The sequence below is a fragment of the Phyllobates terribilis genome, unplaced genomic scaffold (assembly GCF_046119375.1).
Source record: "Phyllobates terribilis strain yellow unplaced genomic scaffold, ASM4611937v1 Scaffold_76__1_contigs__length_6945272, whole genome shotgun sequence".
Classification (NCBI taxonomy): Eukaryota; Metazoa; Chordata; class Amphibia; order Anura; family Dendrobatidae; genus Phyllobates; species Phyllobates terribilis.
Window position 1 is genome coordinate 1,756,762 of NW_027362836.1, and position 20,277 is coordinate 1,777,038.

General features: G+C 49.3%; 1 long non-coding RNA gene across 1 annotated transcript in view; it reads right to left on the reverse strand.

Moving 5' to 3' along the window:
- LOC141196861 (uncharacterized) overlaps positions 1-20,277 on the reverse strand; it is an 81,461-nt gene that overhangs the window by 33,451 nt on the left and 27,733 nt on the right. The gene's annotated exons all lie outside the window — the stretch shown is intronic.

Consider the following 20,277-nt stretch of genomic DNA (forward strand, 5'->3'; position numbering starts at 1 on the left):
ATTACAGGGTCCTGACAGATCCATAGTGCTATGAGCAGCACTGATCAGCAGCCATGTCTACACTGCAGCAATTACGCATTACAGGGTCCTGACAGATCCATAGTGCTATGAGCAGCACTGATCAGCAGCCATGTCTACACTGCAGCAATTACCCATTACAGGGTCCTGACAGATCCATAGTGCTATGGGCAGCACTGATCAGCAGCCATGTCTACACTGCAGCAATTACCCATTACAGGGACCTGACAGATCCATAGTGTTATGAACAGCACTGATCAGCCGCCATGTCTGCACTGCAGCAATTACCCATTACAGGGTCCTGACCAATCCATAGTGCTATGAGCAGCACTGATCAGCAGCCATGTCTACACTGCAGCAATTACCCATTACAGGGTCCTCACAGATCCATAGTGCTATGAGCAGCACTGATCAGCAGCCATGTCTACACTGCAGCAATTACCCATTACAGGGTCCTGACAGATCCATAGTGCTATGAGCAGCACTGATCAGCAGCCATGTCTACACTGCAGCAATTACCCATTACAGGGTCCTGACAGATCCATAGTGCTATAAGCAGCACTGATCAGCAGCCATGTCTACACTGCAGCAATTACCCATTACAGGGTCCTGACAGATACATACTGCTATTAGCAGCACTGATCAGCAGCCATGTCTACACTGCAGCAATTACCCATTACAGGGTCCTGACAGATCCATAGTGCTATGGGCAGCACTGATCAGCAGCCATGTCTACACTGCAATTACCCATTACAGGGACCTAACAGATCCATAGTGTTATGAGCAGCACTGATCAGCCGCCATGTCTGCACTGCAGCAATTACCCATTACAGGGTCCTGAGAGATCCATAGTGTTATGAGTAGCACTGATCAGCAGTAATGTCTACACTGCAGCAATTACCCATTACAGGGTCCTGACAGATCCATAGTGCTATGGGCAGCACTGATCAGCAGCCATGTCTACACTGCAGCAATTACCCATTACAGGGTCCTGAGAGATCCATAGTGTTATGAGCAGCACTGATCAGCAGTAATGTCTACACTGCAGCAATTACCCATTACAGGGTCCTGACCGATCCATAGTGCTATGAGCAGCACTGATCAGCAGCCATGTCTACACTGCAGCAATTACCCATTACAGGGTCCTCACAGATCCATAGTGCTATGAGCAGCACTGATCAGCAGCCATGTCTACACTGCAGCAATTACCCATTACAGGGTCCTGACAGATCCATAGTGCTATGAGCAGCACTGATCAACAGCCATGTCTATACTGCAGCAATTACCCATTACAGGGTCCTGACAGATCCATAGTGCTATGAGCAGCACTGATCAGCAGCCATGTCTACACTGCAGCAATTACGCATTACAGGGTCCTGACAGATCCATAGTGCTATGAGCAGCACTGATCAGCAGCCATGTCTACACTGCAGCAATTACCCATTACAGGGTCCTGACAGATCCATAGTGCTATGAGCAGCACTGATCAGCAGCCATGTCTGCACTGCAGCAATTACCCATTACAGGGTCCTGACCAATCCATAGTGCTATGAGCAGCACTGATCAGCAGCCATATCTACACTGCAGCAATTACCCATTACAGGGTCCTCACAGATCCATAGTGCTATGAGCAGCACTGATCAGCAACCAATGTCTACACTGCAGCAATTACCCATTACAGGGTCCTGACAGATCCATAGTGCTATGAGCAGCACTGATCAGCAGCCATGTCTACACTGCAGCAATTACCCATTACAGGGTCCTGACAGATCCATAGTGCTATAAGCAGCACTGATCAGCAGCCATGTCTACACTGCAGCAATTACCCATTACAGGGTCCTGAGAGATCCATAGTGTTATGAGCAGCACTGATCAGCAGTAATGTCTACACTGCAGCAATTACCCATTACAGGGTTCTGACAGATCCATAGTGCTATGGGCAGCACTGATCAGCAGCCATGTCTACACTGCAGCAATTACCCATTACAGGGACCTGACAGATCTATAGTGTTATGAGCAGCACTGATCAGCCGCTATGTCTGCACTGCAGCAATTACTCATTACAGGGTCCTGACCGATCCATAGTGCTATGAGCAGCACTGATCAGCAGCCATGTCTACACTGCAGCAATTACCCATTACAGGGTCCTCACAGATCCATAGTGCTATGAGCAGCACTGATCAGCAGCCATGTCTACACTGCAGCAATTACCCATTACAGGGTCCTGACAGATCCATAGTGCTATGAGCAGCACTGATCAGCAGCCATGTCTACACTGCAGCAATTACCCATTACAGGGTCCTGACAGATCCATAGTGCTATGAGCAGCACTGATCAGCAGCCATGTCTACACTGCAGCAATTACGCATTACAGGGTCCTGACAGATCCATAGTGCTATGAGCAGCACTGATCAGCAGCCATGTCTACACTGCAGCAATTACCCATTACAGGGTCCTGACAGATCCATAGTGCTACGGGCAGCACTGATCAGCAGCCATGTCTACACTGCAGCAATTACCCATTACAGGGTCCTGACCAATCCATAGTGCTATGAGCAGCACTGATCAGCAGCCATGTCTACACTGCAGCAATTACCCATTACAGGGTCCTCACAGATCCATAGTGCTATGAGCAGCACTGATCAGCAGCCATGTCTACACTGCAGCAATTACCCATTACAGGGTCCTGACAGATCCATAGTGCTATGAGCAGCACTGATCAGCAGCAATGTCTACACTGCAGCAATTACCCATTACAGGGTCCTGACAGATCCATAGTGCTATGGGCAGCACTGATCAGCAGCCATGTATACACTGCAGCAATTACCCATTACAGGGACCTGACAGATCCATAGTGTTATGAGCAGCATTGATCAGCCGCCATGTCTGCACTGCAGCAATTACCAATTACAGGGTCCTGACCAATCCATAGTGCTATGAGCAGCACTGCTCAGCAGCCATGTCTACACTGCAGCAATTACGCATTACAGGGTCCTGACAGATCCATAGTGCTATGAGCAGCACTGATCAGCAGCCATGTCTACACTGCAGCAATTACCCATTACAGGGTCCTGACAGATCCATAGTGCTACGGGCAGCACTGATCAGCAGCCATGTCTACACTGCAGCAATTACCCATTACAGGGACCTGACAGATCCATAGTGTTATGAGCAGCACTGATCAGCCGCCATGTCTGCACTGCAGCAATTACCCATTACAGGGTCCTGACCAATCCATAGTGCTATGAGCAGCACTGATCAGCAGCCATGTCTACACTGCAGCAATTACCCATTACAGGGTCCTCACAGATCCATAGTGCTATGAGCAGCACTGATCAGCAGCCATGTCTACACTGCAGCAATTACCCTTTACAGGGTCCTGACAGATCCATAGTGCTATGAGCAGCACTGATCAGCAGCCATGTCTACACTGCAGCAGTTACCCATTACAGGGTCCTGACAGATCCATAGTGCTATGGGCAGCACTGATCAGCAGCCATGTATACACTGCAGCAATTACCCATTACAGGGACCTGACAAATCCATAGTGTTATGAGCAGCATTGATCAGCCGCCATGTCTGCACTGCAGCAATTACCCATTACAGGGTCCTGACCAATCCATAGTGCTATGAGCAGCACTGCTCAGCAGCCATGTCTACACTGCAGCAATTACCCATTACAGGGTCCTCACAGATCTATAGTGCTATGAGCAGCACTGTTCACCAGCCATGTCTACACTGCAGCAATTACCAATTACAGGGTCCTGACAGATCCATAGTGCTATGAGCAGCACTGATCAGCAGCCATGTCTACACTGCAGCAATTACCCATTACAGGGTCCTGACAGATCCAATCTGCTATGAGCAGCACTGAGCAGCAGCCATGTCTACACTGCAGCAATTACCCATTAAAGGGACCTGACAGATCCATAGTGTTATGAGCAGCACTGATCAGCCGCCATGTCTACACTGCAGCAATTACCCATTACAGGGTCCTGACAGATCCATAGTGTTATGATCAGCACTGATCAGCAGCCATGTCTACACTGCAGCAATTACCCATTACAGGGTCCTGACAGATCCATAGTGCTATGGGCAGAACTGATCAGCAGCCATGTCTACACTGCAGCAATTACCCATTACAGGGACCTGACAGATCCATAGTGTTATGAGCAGCACTGATCAGCCGCTATATCTGCACTGCAGCAATTACCCATTACAGGGTCCTGACCGATCCATAGTGCTATGAGCAGCACTGATCAGCAGCCATGTCTACACTGCAGCAATTACCCATTACAGGGTCCTCACAGATCCATAGTGCTATGAGCAGCACTGATCAGCAGCCATGTCTACACTGCAGCAATTACCCATTACAGGGTCCTGACAGATCCATAGTGCTATGAGCAGCACTGATCAGCAGCCATGTCTACACTGCAGCAATTACGCATTACAGGGTCCTGACAGATCCATAGTGCTATGAGCAGCACTGATCAGCAGCCATGTCTACACTGCAGCAATTACCCATTACAGGGTCCTGACAGATCCATAGTGCTATGGGCAGCACTGATCAGCAGCCATGTCTACACTGCATCAATTACCCATTTCAGGGACCTGACAGATCCATAGTGTTATGAGCAGCACTGATCAGCCGCCATGTCTGCACTGCAGCAATTACCCATTACAGGGTCCTGACCAATCCATAGTGCTATGAGCAGCACTGATCAGCAGCCATGTGTACACTGCAGCAATTACCCATTACAGGGTCCTCACAGATCTATAGTGCTATGAGCAGCACTGATCAGCAGCCATGTCTACACTGAAGCAAGTACCCATTACAGGGTCCTGACAGATCCATAGTGCTATGAGCAGCACTGATCAGCAGCCATGTCTACACTGCAGCAATTACCAATTACAGGGTCGTGACCGATCCATAGTGCTATAAGCAGCACTGATCAGTAGCCATGTCTACACTGCAGCAATTACCCATTACAGGGTCCTGACAGATCCATTCTGCTATGGGCAGCACTGAGCAGCAGCCATGTCTACACTGCAGCAATTACCCATTACAGGGACCTGACAGATCCAAAGTGCTATGAGCAGCACTGATCAGCAGCCATGTCTACACTGCAGCAATTACCCATTACAGGGTCGTGACCGATCCATAGTGCTATAAGCAGCACTGATCAGTAGCCATGTCTACACTGCAGCAATTACCCATTACAGGGTCCTGACAGATCCATTCTGCTATGATCAGCACTGATCAGCCGCCATGTCTACACTGCAGCAATTACCCATTACAGGGTCTTGATCGATCAATAGTGCTATGAGCAGCACTGATCAGCAGCCATGTCTACACTGCAGCAATTACCCATTACAGGGTCCTCACAGATCCATAGTGCTATGAGCAGCACTGATCAGCAGCCATGTCTACACTGCAGCAATTACCCATTACAGGGTCCTGACAGATCCATAGTGCTATGAGCAGCACTGATCAGCAGCCATGTCTACACTGCAGCAAATACCCATTACAGGGTCCTGACAGATCCATAGTGTTATGAGCAGCACTGATCAGCCGCCATGTCTGCACTGCAGCAATTACCCATTACAAGGTCCTGACCAATCCATAGTGCTATGAGCAGCACTGATCAGCAGCCATGTCTACACTGCAGCAATTACCCATTTCAGGGACCTGACAGATCCATAGTGTTATGAGCAGCACTGATCAGCCGCCATGTCTGCACTGCAGCAATTACCCATTACAGGGTCCTGACCAATCCATAGTGCTATGAGCAGCACTGATCAGCAGCCATGTCTACACTGCAGCAATTACCCATTACAGGGTCCTCACAGATCTATAGTGCTATGAGCAGCACTGATCAGCAGCCATGTCTACACTGAAGCAATTACCCATTACAGGGTCCTGACAGATCCATAGTGCTATGAGCAGCACTGATCAGCAGCCATGTCTACACTGCAGCAATTACCCATTACAGGGTCCTGACCGATCCATAGTGCTATAAGCAGCACTGATCAGTAGCCATGTCTACACTGCAGCAATTACCCATTACAGGGTCCTGACAGATCCATTCTGCTATGAGCAGCACTGAGCAGCAGCCATGTCTACACTGCAGCAATTACCCATTACAGGGACCTGACAGATCCATAGTTTTATGAGCAGCACTGATCAGCCGCCATGTCTACACTGCAGCAATTACCCATTACAGGGTCTTGATCGATCAATAGTGCTATGAGCAGCACTGATCAGCAGCCATGTCTACACTGCAACAATTACCCATTACAGGGTCCTCACAGATCCATAGTGCTATGAGCAGCACTGATCAGCAGCCATGTCTACACTGCAGCAATTACCCATTACAGGGTCCTGACAGATCCATAGTGCTATGAGCAGCACTGATCAGCAGCCATGTCTACACTGCAGCAAATACCCATTACAGGGTCCTGACAGATCCATAGTGTTATGAGCAGCACTGATCAGCCGCCATGTCTGCACTGCAGCAATTACCCATTACAAGGTCCTGACCAATCCATATTGCTATGAGCAGCACTGATCAGCAGCCATGTCTACACTGCAGCAATTACCCATTACAGGGTCCTCACAGATCCATAGTGCTATGAGCAGCACTGATCCGTAGCCATGTCTACACTGCACCAATTACCCATTACAGGGTCCTGACAGATCCATAGTGCTATGAGCAGCACTGATCAGCAGCCATGTCTACACTGCAGCAATTACCCATTACAGGGTCCTGACCGATCCATAGTGCTATAAGCAGCACTGATCAGCAGCCATGTCTACACTGCAGCAATTACCCATTACAGGGTCCTGACAGATCCATAGTGTTATGAGCAGCACTGATCAGCAGCCATGTCTACACTGCAGCAATTACCCATTACAGGGTCCTGACAGATCCATAGTGCTATGGGCAGCACTGATCAGCAGCCACGTCTACACTGCAGCAATTACCCATTACAGGGACCTGACAGATCCATAGTGTTATGAGCAGCACTGATCAGCCGCCATGTCTGCACTGCAGCAATTACCCATTACAGGGTCCTGACCGATCCATAGTGCTATGAGCAGCACTGATCAGCAGCCATGTCTACACTGCAGCAATTACCCATTACAGGGTCCTCACAGATCCATAGTGCTATGAGCAGCACTGATCAGCAGCCATGTCTACACTGCAGCAATTACCCATTACAGGGTCCTGACAGATCCATAGTGCTATGAGCAGCACTGATCAGCAGCCATGTCTACACTGCAGCAATTACCCATTACAGGGTCCTGACAGATCCATAGTGCTATGAGCAGCACTGATCAGCAGCCATGTCTACACTGCAGCAATTACCCATTACAGGGTCCTGACAGATCCATAGTGCTATGAGCAGCACTGATCAGCAGCCATGTCTACACTGCAGCAATTACCCATTACAGGGTCCTGACAGATCCATAGTGCTATGGGCAGCACTGATCAGCAGCCATGTCTACACTGCAGCAATTACCCATTACAGGGACCTGACAGATCCATAGTGTTATGAGCAGCACTGATCAGCCGCCATGTCTACACTGCAGCAATTACCCATTACAGGGTCCTGACCAATCCATAGTGCTATGAGCAGCACTGATCAGCAGCCATGTCTACACTGCAGCAATTACCCATTACAGGGTCTTGATCGATCAATAGTGCTATGAGCAGCACTGATCAGCAGCCATGTCTACACTGCAGCAATTACCCATTACAGGGTCCTCACAGATCCATAGTGCTATGAGCAGCACTGATCAGCAGCCATGTCTACACTGCAGCAATTACCCATTACAGGGTCCTGACAGATCCATAGTGCTATGAGCAGCACTGATCAGCAGCCATGTCTACACTGCAGCAATTACCCATTACAGGGTCCTGACAGATCTATAGTGTTATAAGCAGCACTGATCAGCAGCCATGTCTACACTGCAGCAATTACCCATTACAGGGTCCTGACAGATCCATAGTGCTATGAGCAGCACTGATCAGCAGCCATGTCTACACTGCAGCAATTACCCATTACAGGGTCCTGACAGATCCATAGTGCTATGAGCAGCACTGATCAGCAGCCATGTCTACACTGTAGCAATTACCCATTACAGGGTCCTGACCGATCCATAGTGCTATGAGCAGCACTGATCAGCAGCCATGTCTACACTGCAGCAATTACACTTTACAGGGTCCTGACCGATCCATAGTGCTATGAGCAGCACTGATCAGCAGCCATGTCTACACTGCAGCAATTACCCATTACAGGGTCCTGACAGATCCATAGTGCTATAAGCAGCACTGATCAGCAGCCATGTCTACACTGCAGCAATTACCCGTTACAGGGTCCTGACAGATCCATAGTGCTATGAGCAGCACTGATCAGCAGCCATGTCTACACTGCAGCAATTACCCATTACAGGGTCCTGACAGATCCATAGTGCTATGAGCAGCACTGATGAGCAGCCATGTCTACACTGCAGCAATTACTCATTACAGGAACCTGACAGATCCATAGTGCTATGAGCAGCACTGATCAGCAGCCATGTCTACACTGCAGCAATTACCCATTACAGGGTCCTGACAGATCCATAGTGCTATGAGCAGCACTGATCAGCAGCCATGTCTACACTGCAGCAATTACCCATTACAGGGTCCTGAAAGATCCATTCTGCTATGAGCAGCACTGATCAGCAGCCATGTCTGCACTGCAGCAATTACCCAATACAGGGTCCTAACAGATTCATAGTGCTATGAGCAGCACTGATCAGCAGCCGTGTCTACACTGCAGCAATTACCCATTACAGGGACCTGACAGATTCATAGTGCTATGAGCAACACTGATCAGCAGCCTTGTCTACACTGCAGCAATTACGCATTACAGGGTCCTGACAGATCCATAGTGCCATGAGCAGCACTGATCAGCAGCCATGTCTACACTGCAGCAATTACCCATTACAGGGACCTGACAGATCCATAGTGCTATGAGCAGCACTGATCAGCAGCCATGTCTACACTGCAGCAATTACCCATTACAGGGTCCTGACAGATCCATAGTGCTATGGGCAGCACTGATCAGCAGCCATGTCTACACTGCAGCAATTACCCATTACAGGGACCTGACAGATCCATAGTGTTATGAGCAGCACTGATCAGCCGCCATGTCTACACTGCAGCAATTACCCATTACAGGGTCCTGACCAATCCATAGTGCTATGAGCAGCACTGATCAGCAGCCATGTCTACACTGCAGCAATTACCCATTACAGGGTCTTGATCGATCAATAGTGCTATGAGCAGCACTGATCAGCAGCCATGTCTACACTGCAGCAATTACCCATTACAGGGTCCTCACAGATCCATAGTGCTATGAGCAGCACTGATCAGCAGCCATGTCTACACTGCAGCAATTACCTATTACAGGGTCCTGACAGATCCATAGTGCTATGAGCAGCACTGATCAGCAGCCATGTCTACACTGCAGCAATTACCCATTACAGGGTCCTGACAGATCTAAAGTGTTATGAGCAGCACTGATCAGCAGCCATGTCTACACTGCAGCAATTACCCATTACAGGGTCCTGACAGATCCATAGTGCTATGAGCAGCACTGATCAGCAGCCATGTCTACACTGCAGCAATTACCCATTACAGGGTCCTGACAGATCCATAGTGCTATGAGCAGCACTGATCAGCAGCCATGTCTACACTGTAGCAATTACCCATTACAGGGTCCTGACCGATCCATAGTGCTATGAGCAGCACTGATCAGCAGCCATGTCTACACTGCAGCAAATACCCTTTACAGGGTCCTGACCGATCCATAGTGCTATGAGCAGCACTGATCAGCAGCCATGTCTACACTGCAGCAATTACCCATTACAGGGTCCTGACAGATCTATAGTGCTATAAGCAGCACTGATCAGCACCCATGTCTACACTGCAGCAATTACCCATTACAGGGTCCTGACAGATCCATAGTGCTATGAGCAGCACTGATCAGCAGCCATGTCTACACTGCAGCAATTACCCATTACAGGGTCCTGACAGATCCATAGTGCTATGAGCAGCACTGATCAGCAGCCATGTCTACACTGCAGCAATTACTCATTACAGGGACCTGACAGATCCATAGTGCTATGAGCAGCACTGATCAGCAGCCATGTCTACACTGCAGCAATTACCCATTACAGGGTCCTGACAGATCCATAGTGCTATGAGCAGCACTGATCAGCAGCCATGTCTACACTGCAGCAATTACCCATTACAGGGTCCTGAAAGATCCATTCTGCTATGAGCAGCACTGATCAGCAGCCATGTCTGCACTGCAGCAATTACCCAATACAGGGTCCTGACAGATTCATAGTGCTATGAGCAGCACTGATCAGCAGCCGTGTCTACACTGCAGCAATTACCCATTACAGGGACCTGACAGATTCATAGTGCTATGAGCAACACTGATCAGCAGCCTTGTCTACACTGCAGCAATTACCCATTACAGAGTCCTGACAGATCCATAGTGCCATGAGCAGCACTGATCAGCAGCCATGTCTACACTGCAGCAATTACCCATTACAGGGACCTGACAGATCCATAGTGCTATGAGCAGCACTGATCAGCAGCCATGTCTACACTGCAGCAATTACCCATTACAGGGTCCTGACAGATCCATAGTGCTATGAGCAACACTGATCAGCCGCCATGTCTACACTGAAGTAATTACCCATTACAGGGTCCTGACAGATCCATAGTGCTATGGGCAGCACTGATCAGCAGCCATGTCTACACTGCAGCAATTACCCATTACAGGGACCTGACAGATCCATAGTGTTATGAGCAGCACTGATCAGCCGCCATGTCTACACTGCAGCAATTACCCATTACAGGGTCCTGACCAATCCATAGTGCTATGAGCAGCACTGATCAGCAGCCATGTCTACACTGCAGCAATTACCCATTACAGGGTCTTGATCGATCAATAGTGCTATGAGCAGCACTGATCAGCAGCCATGTCTACACTGCAGCAATTACCCATTACAGGGTCCTCACAGATCCATAGTGCTATAAGCAGCACTGATCAGCAGCCATGTCTACACTGCAGCAATTACCCATTACAGGGTCCTGACAGATCCATAGTGCTATGAGCAGCACTGATCAGCAGCCATGTCTACACTGCAGCAATTACCCATTACAGGGTCCTGACAGATCTATAGTGTTATGAGCAGCACTGATCAGCAGCCATGTCTACACTGCAGCAATTACCCATTACAGGGTCCTGACAGATCCATAGTGCTATGAGCAGCACTGATCAGCAGCCATGTCTACACTGCAGCAATTACCCATTACAGGGTCCTGACAGATCCATAGTGCTATGAGCAGCACTGATCAGCAGCCATGTCTACACTGTAGCAATTACCCATTACAGGGTCCTGACCGATCCATAGTGCTATGAGCAGCACTGATCAGCAGCCATGTCTACACTGCAGCAAATACCCTTTACAGGGTCCTGACCGATCCATAGTGCTATGAGCAGCACTGATCAGCAGCCATGTCTACACTGCAGCAATTACCCATTACAGGGTCCTGACAGATCCATAGTGCTATAAGCAGCACTGATCAGCAGCCATGTCTACACTGCAGCAATTACCCATTACAGGGTCCTGACAGATCCATAGTGCTATGAGCAGCACTGATCAGCAGCCATGTCTACACTGCAGCAATTACCCATTACAGGGTCCTGACAGATCCATAGTGCTATGAGCAGCACTGATCAGCAGCCATGTCTACACTGCAGCAATTACTCATTACAGGGACCTGACAGATCCATAGTGCTATGAGCAGCACTGATCAGCAGCCATGTCTACACTGCAGCAATTACCCATTACAGGGTCCTGACAGATCCATAGTGCTATGAGCAGCACTGATCAGCAGCCATGTCTACACTGCAGCAATTACCCATTACAGGGTCCTGAAAGATCCATTCTGCTATGAGCAGCACTGATCAGCAGCCATGTCTGCACTGCAGCAATTACCCATTACAGGGTCCTGACAGATTCATAGTGCTATGAGCAGCACTGATCAGCAGCCGTGTCTACACTGCAGTAATTACCCATTACAGGGACCTGACAGATTCATAGTGCTATGAGCAACACTGATCAGCAGCCTTGTCTACACTGCAGCATTTACCCATTACAGGGTCCTGACAGATCCATAGTGCTATGAGCAACACTGATCAGCAGCCATGTCTACACTGAAGTAATTACCCATTACAGGGACCTGACAGATCCATAGTGCTATGGGCAGCACTGATCAGCAGCCATGTCTACACTGCAGCAATTACCCATTACAGGGTCCTGACAGATCCATAGTGTTATGAGCAGCACTGATCAGCAGCCATGTCTACACTGCAGCAATTACCCATTACAGCGTCCTGACAGATCCATAGTGTTATGACCAGCACTGATCAGCAGCCATGTCTACACTGCAGCAATTACCCATTACAGGGTCCTGACAGATCCATAGTGCTATGAGCAGCACTGATCAGCTGCCATGTCTACACTGCAGCAATTACCCATTACAGGGTCCTGACAGATCCATAGTGCTATGAGCAGCACTGATCAGCTGCCATGTCTACACTGCAGCAATTACCCTTTACAGGGTCCTGACAGATCCATAGTGCTATGAGCAGCACTGATCAGCAGCCATGTCTACACTGCAGCAATTACCCATTACAGGGTCCTGACAGATCCATAGTGCTATGGGCAGCACTGATCAGCAGCCATGTCTACACTGCAGCAATTACCCATTACAGGGACCTGACAGATCCATAGTGCTATGAGCAGCACTGATCAGCAGCCATGTCTACACTTCAGCAATTACCCTTACAGGGTCCTGACAGATCCATAGTGCTATGAGCAGCACTGATCAGCCGCCATGTCTACACTGCACCAATTACCCATTACAGGGTCCTGACAGATCCATTCTGCTATGAGCAGCACTGCTCAGCAGCCATGTCTACACTGCAGCAATTACCCATTACAGGGTCCTCACAGATCCATAGTGCTATGAGCAGCACTGATCCGCAGCCATGTCTACACTGCACCAATTACCCATTACAGTATCCTGACAGATCCATAGTGCTATGAGCAGCACTGATCAGCAGCCATGTCTACACTGCAGCAATTACCCATTACAGGGTCCTGACAGATCCATAGTGCTATGAGCAGCACTGATCAGCAGCCATGTCTACACTGCAGCAATTACCCATTACAGGGTCTTGACAGATCCATAGTGCTATGAGCAGCACTGATCAGCAGCCATGTCTACACTGCAGCAATTACCCATTACAGGGTCCTGACAGATCCATAGTGCTATGGGCAGCACTGATCAGCAGCCATGTCTACACTGCAGCAATTACCCATTACAGGGTCCTGACAGATCCATAGTGTTATGAGCAGCACTGATCAGCAGCCATGTCTACACTGCAGCAATTACCCATTACAGGGTCCTGACAGATCCATAGTGCTATGGGCAGCACTGATCAGCAGCCATGTCTACACTGCAGCAATTACCCATTACAGGGACCTGACAGATCCATAGTGTTATGAGCAGCACTGATCAGCCGCCATGTCTGCACTGCAGCAATTACCCATTACAGGGTCCTGACCGATCCATAGTGCTATGAGCAGCACTGATCAGCAGCCATGTCTACACTGCAGCAATTACCCATTACAGGGTCCTCACAGATCCATAGTGCTATGAGCAGCACTGATCAGCAGCCATGTCTACACTGCAGCAATTACCCATTACAGGGTCCTGACAGATCCATAGTGCTATGAGCAGCACTGATCAGCAGCCATGTCTACACTGCAGCAATTACCCATTACAGGGTCCTGACAGATCCATAGTGCTATGAGCAGCACTGATCAGCAGCCATGTCTACACTGCAGCAATTACCCATTACAGGGTCCTGACAAATCCATAGTGCTATGAGCAGCACTGATCAGCAGCCATGTCTACACTGCAGCAATTACCCATTACAGGGTCCTGACAGATCCATAGTGCTATGGGCAGCACTGATCAGCAGCCATGTCTACACTGCAGCAATTACCCATTACAGGGACCTGACAGATCCATAGTGTTATGAGCAGCACTGATCAGCCGCCATGTTTACACTGCAGCAATTACCCATTACAGGGTCCTGACCAATCCATAGTGCTATGAGCAGCACTGATCAGCAGCCATGTCTACACTGCAGCAATTACCCATTACAGGGTCCTCACAGATCCATAGTGCTATGAGCAGCACTGATCAGCAGCCATGTCTACACTGCAGCAATTACCCATTACAGGGTCCTGACAGATCCATAGTGCTATGAGCAGCACTGATCAGCAGCCATGTCTACACTGCAGCAATTACCCATTACAGGGTCCTGACAGATCTATAGTGTTATGAGCAGCACTGATCAGCAGCCATGTCTACACTGCAGCAATTACCCATTACAGGGTCCTGACAGATCCATAGTGCTATGAGCAGCACTGATCAGCAGCCATGTCTACACTGCAGCAATTACCCATTACAGGGTCCTGACAGATCCATAGTGCTATGAGCAGCACTGATCAGCAGCCATGTCTACACTGTAGCAATTACCCATTACAGGGTCCTGACCGATCCATAGTGCTATGAGCAGCACTGATCAGCAGCCATGTCTACACTGCAGCAATTACCCTTTACAGGGTCCTGACCGATCCATAGTGCTATGAGCAGCACTGATCAGCAGCCATGTCTACACTGCAGCAATTACCCATTACAGGGTCCTGACAGATCCATAGTGCTATAAGCAGCACTGATCAGCAGCCATGTCTACACTGCAGCAATTACCCATTACAGGGTCCTGACAGATCCATAGTGCTATGAGCAGCACTGATCAGCAGCCATGTCTACACTGCAGCAATTACCCATTACAGGGTCTTGACAGATCCATAGTGCTATGAGCAGCACTGATCAGCAGCCATGTCTACACTGCAGCAATTACTCATTACAGGGACCTGACAGATCCATAGTGCTATGAGCAGCACTGATCAGCAGCCATGTCTACACTGCAGCAATTACCCATTACAGGGTCCTGACAGATCCATAGTGCTATGAGCAGCACTGATCAGCAGCCATGTCTACACTGCAGCAATTACCCATTACAGGGTCCTGAAAGATCCATTCTGCTATGAGCAGCACTGATCAGCAGCCATGTCTGCACTGCAGCAATTACCCATTACAGGGTCCTGACAGATTCATAGTGCTATGAGCAGCACTGATCAGCAGCCATGTCTACACTGCAGCAATTACCCATTACAGGGACCTGACAGATTCATAGTGCTATGAGCAACACTGATCAGCAGCCTTGTCTACACTGCAGCAATTACCCATTACAGGGTCCTGACAGATCCATAGTGCCATGAGCAGCACTGATCAGCAGCCATGTCTACACTGCAGCAATTACCCATTACAGGGACCTGACAGATCCATAGTGCTATGAGCAGCACTGATCAGCAGCCATGTCTACACTGCAGCAATTACCCATTACAGGGTCCTGACAGATCCATAGTGCTATGAGCAACACTGATCAGCAGCCATGTCTACACTGAAGTAATTACCCATTACAGGGACCTGACAGATCCATAGTGCTATGGGCAGCACTGATCAGCAGCCATGTCTACACTGCAGCAATTACCCATTACAGGGTCCTGACAGATCCATAGTGTTATGAGCAGCACTGATCAGCAGCCATGTCTACACTGCAGCAATTACCCATTACAGCGTCCTGACAGATCCATAGTGTTATGACCAGCACTGATCAGCAGCCATGTCTACACTGCAGCAATTACCCATTACAGGGTCCTGACAGATCCATAGTGCTATGAGCAGCACTGATCAGCTGCCATGTCTACACTGCAGCAATTACCCATTACAGGGTCCTGACAGATCCATAGTGCTATGAGCAGCACTGATCAGCTGCCATGTCTACACTGCAGCAGTTACCCTTTACAGGGTCCTGACAGATCCATAGTGCTATGAGCAGCACTGATCAGCAGCCATGTCTACACTGCAGCAATTACCCATTACAGGGTCCTGACAGATCCATAGTGCTATGGGCAGCACTGATCAGCAGCCATGTCTACACTGCAGCAATTACCCATTACAGTGACCTGACAGATCCATAGTGCTATGAGCAGCACTGATCAGCAGCCATGTCTACACTTCAGCAATTACCCTTACAGGGTCCTGACAGATCCATAGTGCTATGAGCAGCACTGATCAGCCGCCATGTCTACACTGCACCAATTACCCATTACAGGGTCCTGACAGATCCATTCTGCTATGAGCAGCACTGATCAGCAGCCATGTCTACACTGCAGCAATTACCCATTACAGGGTCCTCACAGATCCATTCTGCTATGAGCAGCACTGATCAGTAGCCATGTCTACACTGCAGCAATTACCCATTACAGGGTCCTGACAGATCCGTAGTGCTATGAGCAGCACTGATCAGCAGCCATGTCTACACTGCAGCAATTACCCATTACAGGGACCTGACAGATCCATAGTGCTATGAGCAGCACTGATCAGCCGCCATGTCTACACTGCAGCAATTACCCATTACAGGGTCCTGACAGATAACATACAACATAAAAAAAATTTTTTATGGGCATCATAAACACCCTTTAAAAAAATTTGTGGGTGTTGCATCACGGACCACGGTCACCCTGGTGATATGGTGGTGGATGATGAGGAGAAGGAGGAGGACAAGAGCAAATAGCCACCAAAATCAGGAAGCGTATACCCATGTGTGGGTGTGAAAAGGTGCATGTGAATACACCGCCCAAAAAAAGACACTGGATTTGAGTTTATGTTACCCTGCTTTCATTCTGTGGTGTTGAGAAGTCTGGCCCAATCCAGCCCTTGTTCATTTTTATCAGAGTCAGCCTGTCAGCATTTTCAGTTGACAGGTGGATTTGCTTATCAGTTATAATTCCACCAACGTCACTAAAAACCCGCTCTGATAAAACACTAGCGGCAGGGCAGGCCAGGACCTCCAAGGCGTAGAGAGCCAGTTTTTTCCACGTATCCAGCTTGGATACCAAACAATTATAAGGCACAGAGGAATTACAGAGGACGTTGGTACGGTCGGCAAGGTACTCCCTCAGCATCTTCCCAAACTTTGCTCTCCTTGTGAGAGTACCCCGAGCCTCAGGGCCTGGGAGGGGCTGAGAAAATTCTCCCAGAACTTGGACAGTGTTCCACTGCCTCTGCTGGATTGGAGTTGTGTCTCTCGCCTCTGCTGCTTGGTTGTCCAACGAACTGTGACCTCTGCCACCAGCGTTTTCAGATTTTTAATAGTTCCGCAACAAGGGCCTTCTGGTACTGCCCCATTTTTGTAGACCTGTCCGCCTCAGGAATAAGAGATAGAAAGTTCTACTTGTAGAGTGGGTCTAGAAGTGTCACCAACCAGTAATGACGGTCACCCAAAATTTTGAGAACGCGAGGGTCATGGGAAAGGCAGCGTAACAAACTCAGCCATGCATGCCAGACTGCTAACAGGCAATACTTCTGTGTCCTCACCAATAGGACCACTGACCATGCTCTCCTCCTCTCTGTCCTCAGGCCATCCACGCTGAACAGACAGTATGACAGTAGTGCAGATAGTACCATCTATAGCGCAGGAAACTAGCTCCTGTTCTTACTCCTCCTCTTCCTCATTGTCACCCAATCCACATTGGGATGAGATGAGGCTGGGCTGTGTGTAATCACCCTGTATGGTTCCTTGCTCCATCTCATCGTGCTCCGCCAGCAGTGCATACTCTTATTGTGAGCAGAGAGCATTTCAGAAGACAGAAGCAGGATGGTGACGCTAAGGCTAAGTGCCCACGTAGCGTTTTTCAAGCGTATATGCTGTGGAATTTCCGCAGCATAAACGCTTGTTAATTCACCCCCCATGGTCCCCAAGGGGATTCCGCAAGTTCTATGCCCATGCTGCAGATGTTTCTGCAGCGTTTATGCTGCGCTCAAAAATCCGCAGCATGTCCATTAATTTTGCGGAAGCGCAGCGTAATCGCCGCCATTGACTTGCATTGAGACGCACATAATCCATGTCAGTACATTTGTACTCACGGATTATATGCGTTTCAATGTGCGGATGGTACCCAGTTCTGGAGGAGAGGAGACTCTCATCCAGACCTGGGTACCATTGTACCTGTAAAAAAAAGAATAAAATAAAAAATAAAGTTTATATTCACCTTTCGACGGCCCCCGGTCTCCTTCCCTTTGCTTGCGGGCAGGACTGAAGGACCTGCGGTGACGTCACAGTCATGTGACCGCAGGCCCTTCAGTGCAGTGTCCCGCGATCAGCTAGCAGACAGAAGCGAGCGCAGCTACACACGCCGGGCCATCGGAGGGTAAGTATAGGTTTATTTCTTTATTTTTAAACATTCTTACAGTCACACTATATAAATCCATGCCGGTTGCATGGATTTATTTAGTGTGACCAAGTTGTCAAGCACTTTCCAAGTGATGCTAAAATCGCCTGGAAAGCGCTTGTCAATCCGCATGCGGAAATGCATGTGAAGAACGCTTCACATCCGCATGTCCCTGGCAGGAAAAATGCATGCATAATCTGCCAGGAAGATGCAGAAATGATGTAGAAATTTTCTGCTTCATTTCTGCATCGTGGGCACATAGCCTAATTATGGCGTCATCGCCACTCACCATCTTGGTGGAGTCCTCAAAGTTTTGGAGGATATGTCTGACATCCATGTCCACTCCTGAGGTGTTACGTGGAGTCTGAACTGAATACCGACGGCCTTGTTGATGCTGGTAGTCAACAACTGCCCTCTTCTGCTCACAAATCCTTCCCAACATCTGCAGTGTAGAGTTCCAACGCGTAGGGACATCACACACCAGTCTATGAGCCGGAAGCTGCAAACGCTGCGGAAACACGGCAAGGGTGGCGGAAGCTGGAGGTGATTTTCTAAAATGGGCACACAGGCGGCGCACTTTAACAAGCAGATCCGGCAGCTCCAGGTAGGATTTGAGACAGCGCTGAACCACGAGGTTAAGCACATGGGCCAGGCATGGTACGTGTGTGAGCTCGCCTCAGAGCTGCCACCAGGGTCCGGCCATTGTCACACACGTCCATGCCTGGCTTTAGGCTCGGCGGTGTGAGCCACAGATCTACCTGCTCTCCCTCCACTGTCTGATTCCGGAGTGACTGACGAGCACAGCGGCCCCAGGTCTGATATAGACCTGATGACTCTGTGCGGCCAGCCAATCACTGTAATGCCACAACCAACATGGCCGCGGCATTACAATGAGTGACAGGCAATCCCTGCATGTTCATTAGCTCGGTAAAGAGCAACAAACATGCAGGGAGGGGACTCGAGCTCCCGCCGAGCAACCCCGGAAATACTCGGGGAGCGTGGAGCATCTCGAGCAGTGAGATGCTGGGGCGAGCACCGAGCAGTAGAGAGCATGCTCGCTCATCACTAGTCTTCATGCATCAGGTCCATGTATTTAGCAGTACATGATTCATCTGCACTACCACAGACTGTAGAGACAAGGAGAAGAGGAAACCCCAGAGAATTAGTAGGGAGGTTTCTCTCTAACTACAGAAGCCGGGCGAAGAGCAGCTCATCATTCAGCCCCATGCTATACCTGCATCCACCACCAGGGGGAGCCCGGGGAACAGACTTGGGTTATAGAGCCCATATATGAAATCCTATGCACAGGGCTCCCCCTACTGGTGTCTAGCAGCAGCGCAAGACTAGAGTAAGCCACAGGAGAGCCAACATGGCGACATTACAGCTCCCGGCACACCAGCACCATCAGGACATAGGCGGGCATGCTGGGAGTTGTAGTCTCACGGCAGCTGACAAACCAGCGCTTGTCATGTAACGGAGGTAATAAGACGCCATAACACAAACCGCCCTCCACCAGCAGCGTAACAGGCAGGGAAGCCGGGAACGTATTCACAGACGGTTACTAGACACCGCCTGACAGCCGCTCCTGAGAGCGGAGCGGGCACCGATAAAGAGCACGGACGGGAAGCCGGGACCGCCGATCCAGAACTGTCATCAGCGCGTCCTGATTGGTCGCTGCCCCGGCACCTCTGTAATCTGGATAATGGACGGGCCGCTCTTATTGGCTGGAGACACGTTACCTACTCGCCTGTAAT